We start from the raw sequence: 8,934 nt of genomic DNA on the forward strand, positions 1-8,934 counted from the left end.
GCCCTTGGAGGCCGGGCGGGGCCCAGGCCCGGGCCGCTCGGGCAGCCCGCGCCAGGCCCCGCGCGAGTCACGAGCTGCGCGTCGCAGTCCCGGGAAAAGAGCAGGCGAGGACTTGTGGCACCCGCGAGACTAACCGATTACCCGAGCCTCAGCGTTCGTGAGCTGCAGCTCGCTGCATCGGATGCACTCCCTGGGAAATACAGGGGGGAGACTGATCTACACAGAGACCGCGAAACAATGGGTGTTACCGGGCACACTGTGCCGAGAGTGACCACTTAACATGAGCTAATACCGGGGGGGGGGGAGAAAACCCTTTGTAGTGATAATCGAGGTGGGCCATTTCCAGCAGTTAACAAGAACGTCTGGGGGGAATAAACAAGGGGAAATAGTTTACTTTGTGTTATCTGATTTGTGTCCATTTATTCTTTTACGCAGAGACTGTCCAGTTTGGCCAATGTACATGGCAGAGGGGCATTGCTGGCACATGATGGCACATATCACATTGGCAGATGTGCAGGTGAACGAGCCTCTGATCGTGTGGCTGATGTGATTAGGCCCTGTGATGGTGTCCCCTGAATAGATATGTGGGCACAGTTGGCAACGGGCTTTGTTGCAAGGATAGGTTCCTGGGTTAGTGGTTCTGTTGTGTGGTTGCTGGTGACTATTTGCTTCAGGTTGGGGGGCTGTCTGTAAGCAAGGACTGGCCTGTCTCCCAAGATCTGTGAGAGTGATGGGTCGTCCTTCAGGATAGAGGTTGTAGATCCTTGATGATGCATTGGAGAGGTTTTAGTTGGGGGCCTGAAGGTGATGGCTAGTGGCGTTCTGTTATTTTCTTTGTTGGGCCTGTCCTGTAGTAGGTGACTTCTGGGTATTCTTGTGGCTCTGTCAATCTGTTTCTTCACTTCAGCAGGTGGGTATTGTAGTTGTAAGAATGCTTGATAGAGATCTTGTAGGTGTTTGTCTCTGTCTGAGGGGTTGGAGCAAATGTGGTTGCCACACTATCAGAGGCTCGTTCACCTGCACATCTACCAATGTGATATATGCCATCATGTGCCAGCAATGCCCCTCTGCCATGTACATTGGTCAAACTGGACAATCTCTACGTAAAAGAATAAATGGACACAAATCAGATACGGCTGCTACTCTGAAAACAATCCTGGGAGTCTGGGGAACGGGGCAGCGGGGGGGGGTGTCATTTGGTTTCTGCTTTTGGAGCCTGCAGGCCCCACTGGGCCCCCCTTTGGAGCTTTCTCGTCAGGCACGGGGCCAGACGCGTCTTTTCCCGTTGAGGATGAAACCGCCTGGCCGCTTGACTCCAGGAGACGGGGGCTTTGAGGAGAATGAGGCTCACGACAAACTCCCGAGAGTTGGCCATGCTGCGGGGCGACGCGCACCCTGTTCTGAGCAGGGTGTTCACAACTGGAAGGCAGGGACATGTGACTGGGGCCAGCTTTTTCCCATGTGATTTGTAAACGATTTTGCCAGGGGTTTTTTTCACCTCTTTAATATTCACTTTTTACAAATACCCTAGTAAGGAAGTATATAGGAATATTCACAGAAACAGCCAATTTAAGCAAGTATTGCAAGAGTACATAGGTTTTATTTTGTAATAATGCCTATCTGCACACACTCCAGATTCTAGGAATTATGCTCATCCATTAAGGAAACTGAGCTGAAAACCCTGGGGCACACCTGGGAACCATTGAAAGGCTTGCCACAAACAGACAGGAGTGGAGGAACTTCATCGCTGCCCTAAATGCAAGAGGCATAATGGGAACATGATGATGATTAAGGAAACAGAAGCAGCTCATGTGGCTTGGTTAACCAATCAAAACATCTTACGTTTCGAATAGCAAACAGTCTCAGTGAAATGCTCTCAAATGAGATGCAGACCAAGAATCATGTTCAAATAAGTACATTTGAGACAATCACAGTTTGTTCATGGGTAATGGAGTAGGTGGTGAAAGTTATTGAATACATTATTCATCATGAATTATTCTCCCAGCTCTAAAAAAAACAACAAAAACCCACCAGCAACAACTATGGGTGATGATGAGACATGTTCTGAAGAAATGTCAGCTGAAGTGTATGCCTGACTATAGGTGTCAATATGCTGCAGGCTAAGACCCTGATCATTGCATGTGCTTAGCTTTACTACCATGAGTAGTCTCATTAAAATCAATGTGATTGTTTCTGGTAGGAAAATTAAGTACATGCATAAGCATTGTCAGGATTGGGACCTAACTTGCTGAAGTTGTAAACCTTGCCATGGAACCTGGTCCTATTGCGTTGGGAGCAGGATCAAGTGTGAAAGATCGTAGGTTATCTCTCGAGCTCTGTGTGACCAGTGCATTCTGCTCTAAATGGGTGGAGAGCTGAAGGTTTCAGAGTGAGAGATAAATTCAATAGCAAAGGATTGGCCACCATCATGTAAAGCCTTTCACAGTAAGGGAACCGAAGTAAAGCGGCAAAAGGAGGGTGATTCAGGAGGTATACCAAAAGAAAAGTTGTTTTAAAAGACAAGGCAGCACAGTGTTCACCAATTGTGAGTGTGCATCATTAATCATGGGTGGCACGTGATTCCACCGTTTGGGGAGGCTGCACACACCTGGACTGTGGTCTCCCCCTGAGGCCCGCCCCCACTTAGCCTCCTCCTGCAGAAGCCCCACTGATGCTCCACCCCTGTCCCTAGTCAGCCCCCTGCTTGAGGCCCCCTCCACCACCTGGCCAGCCCTTCACGGTGCCTCTTTGCCCCTCCCCCACCCTCCCATTGGCCGGCCAGCTGGCCACTCACCTCTCATGTGGATGGAGTGGGGATGGGAAGAAGCAGAGTCTTGTGGGAAGAGGAGGAGTGGGACCAGGACCTTGGGGTGGAGTGCAGGTAAAACACCTATCCTTTTGACAGCAGTGTACTCTAAAAGTGGTGGGCCGGCTTAGCCTCCCCTGGCCTGTTATACCAACTGCCTATGTCTGGTTTATTTGAATATACCTCCAAAAAAAGGACTTTGTTCACCGTTTCTTGTCTCATCCTGTACTTCTCACCATCAGCTGATCCTGTCTTTCACCCACTCTCACCAGCCTCTCACTTTGGTAAAGACTAAACTACTGGAGCTCTGGCCTCAGCAGCTACCAGTTGCCACTCCCAAGGTGGGGAGGAAAACAACTGTGTCTGCATCATTAAACATGATACATTTATGAATGGGATTATATGGACTGGATGACCCAAGAGGGCCCTTCCAGCCCTATGTCCTAGCTTCCTATTTATACAGAAAAGGAGAAGGGATCTATACATTTAAAAAATCCTCATCCATATTTAAAAAAAAACACAAGGAAAAGCCACAGGTAAAACCAAGAGAGAAAGTTGAAATTGTAAAGGGGAAACAAATGATCAAAGGGGGCTATGGAGCTTCTTCTAGAGACAGTCAGTCAAACCTGTAAAATGAGAGCAAACAGCATAGGCACATGAAAGCCATTGAGTAGAGTAAACTTGATTAAGTGTTAGACCCTGATTCTGCAAAAACTTGCATACACACTGTGAATCATTTAATTGAAGTCAATGTAACTACTTGGTACATAAAGTTAAGCAAGTCTTTGCCAAATCAAGGCTTAAGACTTCCAGGAAATTAGCTCTATCCTAGTGATTACTCGTCTGATGCTGCTTTAACCAACCACCAGCTGCTGAATTTCTGATACTGTTGTTGGTTTGGGAGAGAGCAGCTGGGGTTATTAATCCAGCTGGAATATATCAAGCAGAATAGCCTCCCCAGGCCTTTTGAAGAGGAGAGATGGTAGAGCAGTTTGTGAGACTGTAGTGGTAGATAAATACTATACCTATTTGTCTAATTTACATAGTTGCTATCCCTTGTGGTTTTCTCTACTGGAGTTGCTAGGTGTGTGCTAGCAACAAAAAGGAAGGAAATGGTGGAATGTTGAGGTTGTTATTTGGTGGGTAGAGTTTGGTTTTGTTTTTCCCTGTTACGATTTTTATCATCTTGTCCTATAGGTGACTGTTCTCATTTGTTAAATTCAATTAACTTCTGTGTAAGTGCTTGGGAGAAATGCTTCCTGGCAATGAGAACTGACTAGAGAAAAATGTACTTGATGTTCCTATCCTATGTGAGAGAGGCACTAGTGTTGGTGGCTAGATATTTCTGCCCTGTTGATCTCATTGTAGCTCTCTGTGAAACTAAATATTCCAGTTGATCAAAACTCCCTCAAAGGAATGTCTTTCTCTTGACAGAAGACTGTATCATCGGCTGATAGATTAATGTGACTTTGGGAGACATTTCTTTTCAACAGTGTTCCAAAGCTTGCTTGTCCAGCTGGCTATTGGTCTGCTGCCTAGGGGCTGCTTAACAGAGCTGTTCTTGCTAGTCTGCAACTGCTATATGTTGAACAGCATTCAGTCAGGAAAGTAACTGGATGGGCTTGGCATTGGTGGCTGTACTTGTACTTAACACTCTGAGAACATGTGCTGCAAACCTCAACTGTTCCTCTAAAGCCTTTGAACTTTCGATTCTATATGCCTATGACTAAAAAACAAAAAAATTAAACTATCAAGTGTTCACAGGCATGAGTTATACAGGCCAATACATTGTGTGCGTGTGTGTGTGCGCGCGCGCCAGTGTGATGCTGGATTAAGTCTCTGATTTCTACATCTGCAACAAGTGCCCTCTCGTACCTCCCAAGGCTTGTGGTTCTTGCTTCAATGGTTGCCAGCTTTTTTTTTTTCTTCCCCCTCCCTCACCCTAGTGTTGATTTCTTACTCAATCAGTGTGAGCTAAGAGTTTTTTGTTTAGCTTTTAACACTATTACTCTTCTTTCAAGAGTACTTGCCAAGAGATGGCCTGTAAGCTAGGAAGTGTTTAGAGCTCTCTGTGCTGTGTTTAAATATTAATCTTCATCTAAATGCAGCTGTGCATGTGAGGCTATTAACATTTAATGAGGCACTTTATGTCTTCTCTACCTGTTCAGAGTAGCAGCAGCATAGCTTCTGCAGAGCAGTGAAGAGAAAATAGTGTGCTCAAATGTGGTGGTAGCCCTCTTGACATAGGAGAGACTTGCCACTTTCTAGTATTTAGGATTGACTCTCTCCTGTACTTTCCTAGAGTCTAGGGTGGGAAGGTGGTTTGAGACCCACATTTCCCTTCCAAACAGATCGGGGGGGACATTCCTAGAAAACTAAATCCATTCCACAAGATTTGGATCTGGTATCAGTCTGTAACCCACTATGATAGACTTGCTTAAAAGAAAACAATTTCCCCCTGTTGTTGAGGGGAAAGGCTTGTTGGATGTGTGAACTGACAATGTGGGGCCTGTAATGAACACCACTACATCACTCATGCCTAGTGAGATGTCTAAATCAAGAGTTATTTACTAGAATTGTTACGTGAAGTGAGTTTATTTACAAACCTAAAGATGTGAGTGGCAGTTCCTCCTTTTGGCAGGAAATTAAGTATAAATCTTGCATGTCAGTCCAGGCCATTGCTGAAGTTTGCTTACTTAGAGTGTCCAGAGGAAGGCTTTCAAACAAATGGCCCTGGGCTTGACTGTGGCATGCAGAGTACAGCTTATAATTGGATGAACAGACTTTTACTGAGTGGGTATGAATAACCTAAGTATTTCCTCCAGCGATAGGCTTTGAGCACCTACTGACTGACCACCTAGTCCTATAGGAATTTAACTTCTAACGTGAAGCTGGAGTCAAGAACAAATCATTGGTTCCCCAAGAAATCTATTAAAGGTGACAGAGGGACCAGAGAAAGGAAGTGAAGAGGAATGCATTAGTCCATGTTATGAAGCTAGAGGCACACTTGAACCCTAGGGGATACAAATGCTGGCATTGTTCTAATCTGAAACTATAGGAAATATCTGCATGACCTAAACTGGGGGGCAAGGAGAGGGTTGTGAAAAAACGTAGCGTCTCCCGCTAGATCAGGAAATACAGAATCTAGATTCTAGTCAAGATTTTGCTAGTGTCTGTGTGTTACCTTAGAGTGTCTTGTTACTTTCTCTGCCTTAGTTCCCCCATATTTAAAATGAAAGTAATGCAATTTTATCTCACTTTAGGGTTGTGGGACACAACTAACTGCCCTTGTAAAACACCTTGAGGGCGTTGGGTGACTGATACTACTAAAAATCATACTTTAGTTAAATCAGTACAAAAAAGTTCCTGTCAGTGGCTCACTATGGCTTTTGCCATATTGAAAATGCAACCCTACTAGTACAAACAAAAATAAATCCTCCTCCTCTTTCTCTCCGCCCCCCCCCTTAAAAAAAAAAAACCAGGAAAGAGGAAGGGGAAATCCATTTCAGCCATAGATCTTATTCCTCAATGCACAAATCCCACCTCTTAGTTCACCACCTCATGCCTCAAAAGCCTGGAATTAAGAGAGGTTCTTAGCAGAATGGCCAGAGACTTCGGTATTTCAGCCTGTTGGTCTTATCTGTGCTTCTAAAACCTTACACCAATAGGAGTCAGAATGCTGCTTTTAGAAATTTTGTTCTGGCACTACTGTACTCTTTTTCTTTCTTTGAGGAAAAGAGCCTGGATTCAGTAATGCCTCTTGTAAGTTTTTGAAAGGTTCGTTTTAGCTGAAAAGCTCGTCCACTGCATTTTGTGAAGCATATTGCAAGAGAGTCCCTTATTATAAATATTGTCCTAGGAGATGAGTGTGTTATCTGGACAATGGTCTCCAGGCCACATTCTTGGGTGAGCAAAGATTCAGTTACAAATGATGTCTACGTGATGCGGGGTAGTGAAGGCTGGTCCATACTAACTAATGAATCCTCTGGTCTATCTACTCTTCCTGCCCACTGATTGATAAAAGGAATGAAACTCCATAGGCTTCAAGAAAGGACTATGTGGAGAACGGGCATGTATAGATTTTCAGAACTGCCTAGGCACCTAACTCCCATTGACACCAATAAGAATTTGAGACTTCAAAACTCACTGAAGTGCTTGTTAATACTTGGCACTCTAGGGCTTGCCAACACACGTCTGTTAGTGGTGGGGAGGGAGAACTTTTTACCTCCTGAAGCGGTATTTTGTGTGTGTGATTAATACAAGTTTGCCAGCATCTAGTTGCCATCTCAGGTTCTGACCGGTAAAGCGAAAACTGCTCCTTCACCCCTACTCAGTCTTTTTCAAACCTACAAATAACTTTTTTTTTTTTTTTTTTTTTTTTTTAGTGTCTGGGTATCGTATGGAGTTGCCAGGGTTACAGATAGCTTTCTAATATGCCATGACTCTCTTCCTCTTGCAGAACAGAACTGGAAAAATGAGCAGTGCAGCAGCTTCTTCTCAACTGAAGTCTAAAGGAAGCCTACGGCAGGTTCTTTCCCCAGTGAAACTTCTACGCTAGGTGCTCAGTCTCCAGGAGACAGTAGTATCAGAGTAGTTACAAATGCTGAAATGAGCAGCTTTGGTTTGAATCCTGAAGACACGATGCCTTTTACACCAGAAGCCAGCCAAACATCTTGCAGACTTCTGTTGAACAGTAGTCCAATCACAGACGGCCCAAGAATGAATGCAACGTCTCAGGTGTCTGAACGAAGCTTGCATGTCTCTAATCTCTCTCCTGTTTCTCTTGAAAAGAATGATAGAGCATCAACACGTTTTTTAGATGAAAATGTGCTACCAAGAATGGAGTGGATGAGCAAAACTGTCATACAATCTCTGTTTCCTCCGCTGAAAAGGAAAGTACTTGTAGATGGGACAGAACAAAGTGAACAGGATAAAATTGTTTCTATTAAAATGCCTGTTTCAAAGAGGTGCAGCTTCCAAACCTAGTCCGTCTGATGATCCTTCTCTGATGACAAAACCAGAGACTAGCAAACATCTCAGGTGCTCTCCTGGCCAGATGTGTACTTTGGAAAATGGGCCCAAGGTGGCAAAGAGCAGGTTACCCCTCTCTGTCAAATACTTTGGTCCCTCCCTCAACAGTGACCAGATAACCAAAACATTAGGCAGCAAAACTGCAAAGTCTCCAAAAGGTTCTGATGTCCCTAGAAAGGAAGCTGTTAAGAACACTGCAAATGTACAAAGCCCTGTACCCCCTCATGGAACTCCTGTTAGGGAACTAGCTGCTCATCTATGGGTGGCCATGATGAGAACCTGAAAGAGTTGGGGGGTGGGGGGGGGGACATTCAGTGAAAGCCAAGTGGCTCAACCTTCTGGCAATGTGAGGCCAACATCTGATAATTCTTCAGCCATAAATCTCTTCTGTGAAAACAGGGAGCCATGGCCATGTGAAAGAACAGTGGAGGACCTCTTCCAAAGGAGGCTGTTCTGGAGATAACAGTGCCGTCAGTGTGGCAGTCAGGCCACTGACCCAAAGGTAACTTTCAAACAGTGCAGTGATCTAACCCATGAGAGCAAAGAGTCATATACTGAGTTCCAGCATACAGCTAGAATTGCCCTTTCCTGGGCCCTTGCCCCATCTCCTTCCCCAGCCTGCCTCCAGTATGAATATCCAGTGTCCTGCCTGTTGGTTCAGCTCCCTAGATAAAAACTGAGCATCAGAACTTGAAACCACCTCAGACTCTCAATAAACAGGGGCCTAGTTACTGGCTCCTCTGTGCTTGTCAGCAGCTCCTATTGAAGCCAGTATGATCAGTCTGTAGATGTGCTGCTAATCCTCTTCCTCTTTCCATCTCTCTGTTTTAATCTTCAACTACCGAGTCATTAACATTAAACTCAGTCTCACTGTACTCTTTAAATGCCAGTGAGCTCAAGTAACATATTCCAGATCTGAATTTTGAATGCCTGGGGTTTTGGTTCCGCCCATTGTAAAGATAAATGACTCTCTTTGCCAATTTCAGAATCTGGCTTAGATTTCAAATGCCTTTCAATTTTGAGAGGGTGGTTGAATGTTTAAAATGTGCATCCAATACCTGACAGTCAAGCCTGGGTAGCAATGGTCCTCTGTTTGG

At 44.9% G+C, this 8,934-nt stretch overlaps 1 long non-coding RNA gene across 1 annotated transcript; it reads left to right on the forward strand.

The window, feature by feature from the left end:
- The first annotated feature begins 5 nt into the window (after positions 1 to 5).
- Positions 6 to 7,783, forward strand: LOC122463149. The gene is made up of 2 exons (XR_006286211.1): positions 6 to 331; positions 7,266 to 7,783. It is a non-coding gene; the product is annotated as an uncharacterized LOC122463149 (long non-coding RNA).
- The last annotated feature ends 1,151 nt before the right edge of the window (positions 7,784 to 8,934 follow it).

This window comes from Chelonia mydas, chromosome 16, assembly GCF_015237465.2.
Source record: "Chelonia mydas isolate rCheMyd1 chromosome 16, rCheMyd1.pri.v2, whole genome shotgun sequence".
Taxonomy (NCBI): domain Eukaryota; kingdom Metazoa; phylum Chordata; order Testudines; family Cheloniidae; genus Chelonia; species Chelonia mydas.